The sequence below is a fragment of the Sciurus vulgaris genome (genome assembly GCF_902686455.1).
Source record: "Sciurus vulgaris genome assembly, chromosome: 10".
NCBI lineage: Eukaryota > Metazoa > Chordata > Mammalia > Rodentia > Sciuridae > Sciurus > Sciurus vulgaris.
In genome coordinates, this window is record NC_136470.1 from 47,436,709 (window position 1) to 47,442,303 (window position 5,595).

Below are 5,595 nucleotides of genomic sequence, written 5' to 3' on the forward strand. Positions count from 1 at the left end.
GATTACGAAGGATGTAGAACATTATTTCATATACTTGTTGGCCATTTATATTTCTTCTTTTGAGAAATGTCTGTTTAGTTTCTTGCCCATTTATTGATTGGATTCTTTGGGGTCTTTTGTTCATTTATTCGATGTTAATTTTTTTGTATTGTTTACATATTTTGGATATTAATCCCCTGTCAGAAGAGTAACTAGCAAAGATTCTCTCCTATTTTGTATGCTTGCTCTTCATGCTCTTTATCATTTCTACCCAAGTACATTATTAGGATTCAAGAGAGTTCATATATAAGATATCAATTTCCTCTATTCTTGATTTATATGTGACTCTTTTTATCACTCTTAATATGTTAATATTAAAAAGGTCCCCAAAATATGGAATTCCAACTATGTTAACTCCCCTGATCTCCAAACTCATACACTCCACTGCATATCTCACATGGTAACTTAAATGTCTCAAAGACATCTGAAATTTAACATGCTCAAAACACAACTCTTGAATTCCCCCTAAATATTGTCCCTCGATGGTCTTTTTTGTAATTTTAGCTTCCTTCAACAAACTGGGCAAGTCAGTAATCCTCCGTTTCTCTCTCCCCTGAAACCAAACTTTCACAAGAAATGTCAGCTTCCTCCGTTTTTCTCCAATGTGCCAAATCTCTCCATGCACACCACACACATACAGTTCTCTCTCTGCCAAGCAGTATGAATAGCTTCAAATTTGTCTACCTGATTTTGCTGATTTGATTTCTTTTACATTTTTGTTCATATTCCTATTATTGAAGCAGCAGTTACTGAAAGGTGCAACAAAAGCTGTCGTCTCCTGCCCACTGTGATCTATGTATTTCAAATCTTGACTGATTAAGTGGAATTTTTCTATAAAGTCTAGTGAGTACCGTTTAGCTGAAGAAAGGGAAGAAAAATCTGATTACAAAGACCAGGAAAAGTTCTCATGAGAAGTTCATGTTTGAGCTCAAAGATGAGTTCAATGGAAAAGAAAAAGGAGAAGTTACTATAGGTGAGGGAACACTGCTATCAAATTATCAGAAGCAGGCTTGTGAGGAACAGGGAAGTGATTGCACAGGAGAAGCAAGAGGACAAGTTGCAGACAGCCTGTGGAGTATCTGGAACTCCAAAACAAGGAAAATGAATATCACAGTTCTGAGAAATTCTTGAGCAGGAAGCTATAATTTTTAAAAATTCATTCAACAAAATACTAGAAAATGACAGGCACTATTCAGAGTTCTGCAAACATAGAAATGGATATATGAAAGAAATCCTTTCTCATGGAGACAATGTGCTAAGTGTGGGAACAGGGAAAGAAATGACCAATTATAGATGGAAGGACAGATATAGGTTAGTGAAGTGTGATTAGCAGTATGAAGATAAATAAAACAATCGGATAAGAAAAGTTAAAGGTAGGTTATAAGAAAAGAAGTCAAAGAGAATGTCTCAGTAATTTGTATACAGGAAAAATAATAAAATCAAATTTCCACTAGGTGCATTGTAGAATATGGGGATAAATCCCAGCCACAGAGAGAAGAAGTTTTTGACCTTCACTGAACCTGACAATCTTCTAGCTTCCTCTCCAAATTAATTTTGTTTTCATGAACTACATTAATTCTACTTCCTCCAGAAGAGGTCAAACCAGCTGAGCCATTTTGTGGTTAGTACAATAATGAGAATTTTATAAATTGTATAAATCAAGCCAGTTACAAGGTGATCATCAGACTTTAGTGCATGTCATTTGCTTTAGCCTAATTGTCTCGAAGGACATCTTCAGTTAATTTCAAGTGGTTTGCATGCTTTCATGACTTAACATTTCCACGGAAGTGCACTTATATCAGTGAAGAAAAATCCCTTCAGAATTTGATGAAAAACTAAATTGGCAGTGCAAAGATGTATTCTTAACACTGACCCACAGGTAATCTCTGAGATTTTCATTTTCTGAATCCCAAATATTTTAGCGAGACTGTACACATTTGTATTCCTAAATTTGGCAACGTTTTCCATAAAGCAAACAAGGAACTTTCAAAAAGCTCTTCTCACTGAAATGTAGATAAGAGAAATATTAATACTTAATGTTTTACTTCCCTAATTTATCATTTTTCATTGTTTCTAAATTAAACCCTTTCTCTTTGTTTTAGCTCTTAGCAAAACCCACTGGAATGGGGAAGTAGGATGATACTGTAGTCATCTGACCTCCAGATTATAAGGTATAATTTCAAAATTGACAAGTAAGATCCAAAAAAATTTTGAAAAATTCAAGCAAGTTATTTTTAACTTTGACTATACAGCTTATATATAATACTTGGAGTGAACAAATTCTACTACCTTTATTTTTATATTTTGATTATATAAATACAAATCTATTTTAATACAGAATCTATAATTATGTTTGTCAGTTAATATAATCCCAATAAATCACTAAGTAATAAGAGGAAATAGGCTTTTGAGGCAAAATAAATTTAATTTATTAATTAATTAAAAACACTATTAGGGCTTAAAGGTTTCTCTTTTTATAAGTAAGTGTTAAAAATAAAATTCAATAGAGTTTCTGGTTTATTAGCTTTTCATTGGTTGTAGAACACTTTAGAGAATCTTACACAAAATGTTCTGAGGAAAGGGAAAAAAGTAGAGATGAATCAAGTTACAAAAAAGGAAGATATCAAGGCTTCTTAATATTATGATTTTGAAAGTTCCCCTGTAGATGCTTTTTTAACCGTCTCATTAAGCAGAGACAAAGAGGTCACTGAAGATCATTAGTAAGATACTGAAATGAAGGTCACCCAAGCAGTTCATGGAGTTGAGGTAGGTAAATTCTGCCTTCTCCCCATAGCATCTTTTTTTTTTTTGTATGAAAATCAAAGGAATTTTTTTTCCATTTTTTTATTAAAAATCATAAATTTACATAGGGCAATATTGTTTGATTCATTCTGTTATTTTTTTCCCTCCCCCCACCCCTCCCACCCCTCTTTTCCCTCTCTACAGTCCTTCCTTCCTCCATTCTTACCACCATCCTTATCTCTAACACTAAACCTAACCCTAGCCCTAACGCTACCCCTCCTACCCCCCCCTTGTATGACCTCATCCGTTTATCAGCGAGATCATTCGTCCTTTGGTTTTTTGAGATTGGCTTATCTCACTTAGCATGATATCCTCCAATTTCATCCATTTGCCTGCAAATGCCATCATTTTATCATTCTTCATGGCGGAATAATATTCCATTGTATATATATGCCACAGATTCTTTATCCATTCATCAACTGAAGGGCATCTAGGTTGGTTCCACACTCTGGCTATGGTGAATTGAGCAGCTATAAACATTGATGTGGCTGTATCTCTGTAGTATGCTGATTTTAAGTCCTTTGGGTATAGGCCAAGGAGTGGGATAGCTGGGTCAAATGGTGGTTCCATTCCAAGCATTCTGAGGAATCTCCATACTGCATTCCAGAGTGGCTGCACTAATTTGCAACCCCACCAGCAATGTATGAGTGTACCTTTTTCCCCACATCCTCGCCAACACCTATTGTTGCTTGTGTTCTTGATAATCGCCATACTAATTGGGGTGAGATGAAATCGTAGGGTAGTTTTGATTTGCATTTCTCTTATTACTAGAGATGTTGAACATTAATTTTATGCTTCACTACACAAAAGCATGCAGGTAAAACATTTTCAAATCCCTCCCTGAACTTTTCAAAATATCCTCGTAAATGTTCAGAATCACAGCTTGAGGCCAGAGATGCTGACATTATAAGGCAACAAACAGCCCTTAGAAGCAAATAAAGCTGTAAACCATAGTTAGAAGGGGATGCTTGAAGAACTCTTCTGTTATTAAAAGAAAAACTGAATGAAGAATTATATGCGCTCTGTTAGGATCTTATGTCTACTTAACTTCTATCTCAACAAAAAAGGTAGAGATGACTCAGGACAACAGATCATTTACAACTGAATTTATCCTCATGGGATTTACAGATCACCCAGACATGAAGACCCTTCTGTTTGTGGTGTCCTCTGCCATCTATCTGGTCACCATGGTGGGGAATCTAGGGTCGGTGGCCTTGATTTGCATGGAGCGCCATCTTCACACACCAATGTACATCTTCCTGGGCAGCCTGGCTCTCATGGACTCCTGCTGTTCCTGTGCCATCACTCCCAAGATGTTAGAGAACTTCTTTTCTGAGGACAGAAGGATTTCCCTCTATGAGTGCATAGCCCAATTTTATTTTCTCTGTTTTGCTGCGACTACAGACTGCTTTCTTCTGGCAGCAATGGCCTATGACCGCTATGTGGCCATATGCAGACCACTGCAGTACCACACCCTGATGTCAAAGAAACTCTGCATTCAGATGACCACAGGAGCCTATGTAGCTGGAAACCTGCATCCCATGATTCATGTAGGACTTTTGTTCAGGTTAACTTTCTTTGGGTCTCATCGAATTAATCATTTTTTTTGTGATGTCCTTCCAATATACAGACTCTCCTGCGTTGACCCTTCTATCAACAAATTGAGGATATTTATCTTGCCAGGGTCAGTGCTAATATTTACAGTTACTATTGTTGTAATTTCTTATTTTTATATCCTTTTCACATATTTACAATGAAATCCAAAGAGGGAAGGGGCAAAGCTTTGTCAACTTGTGCATCCCACTTTCTCTCTGTTTCCATATTCTATGGTTCTCTTCTTTTCATGTATACTCGACCGAGTTCACTTAATGAAGGGGATAAGGATATACCTGTGGCTATTTTTTATACTCTAGTCATTCCTTTGTTAAATCCTTTCATTTATAGTCTAAGAAATAAGGAAGTAATGAATGTTAGAAAAAGAAGTATTAAAAAAAGACAATTTTGTAACATTGTGAAACAAGAAACTCCCTTGGAAAATTGATTTCAACTTAATATTTTTTTAAACCTACAAATACTAATAAAGTGGAAGTGGCCACTTTATAGTCAAAGTAGTAAATTATTTAAACATGATGGTATTTGACTCAAATTAATTTGTAGACAAGAAATTATGCTAAAACATCTTCAAAATCCAAGGCAGCAAGATTCATCAGGAGTGAACTAAATAATTATTCATTATGTCAAAGTGTAAACAGTCACAGTTTTGAAAAAGAAAATCAAAAGTGCTGGGAACAAAAGTCAGTACGTATAAAAGTAGTCCCCGTTTAATATTCAAAATTTTCAAGTCCCAAAATATAATTTGCTATCAGAGGTTTATTTACAGTTCAAAAATAATAAACATTACATAAGCAACTCCATATATGGGAAGTAAAATATTTGAATTTGCTTTTCATCTTGAATTTGGTCCTTTCCTTAGATTATTTATGAATATGTATTCATGCAGAGTACTTATTTTCTGATGGAGAGTAGTTTCATATTGCTAGTCATTTTTACATTCAAATACTCTGAAAGTATCTATATATTGTGATTCATCAACCTATAGCTTAAATTGGTGCTATTCATAATGAAATCACTATATATTTTAATTTTTCTGTAGTTTGTTTATTTTCCATCACATATGGCATGTAATTAGTGAATATATCAATTCAATCAAGACTTTTCTTCCTGATAGCATTATCATTGATTTTTGTATATTAG

At 34.8% G+C, this 5,595-nt stretch overlaps 1 pseudogene across 1 annotated transcript; it reads left to right on the top strand.

The window, feature by feature from the left end:
• The first annotated feature begins 3,956 nt into the window (after window positions 1-3,956).
• Window positions 3,957-4,785, top strand: LOC306637622 (olfactory receptor 5K3-like; annotated as a pseudogene). The gene has a single exon. The product of its transcript is annotated as an olfactory receptor 5K3-like (transcript).
• The last annotated feature ends 810 nt before the right edge of the window (window positions 4,786-5,595 follow it).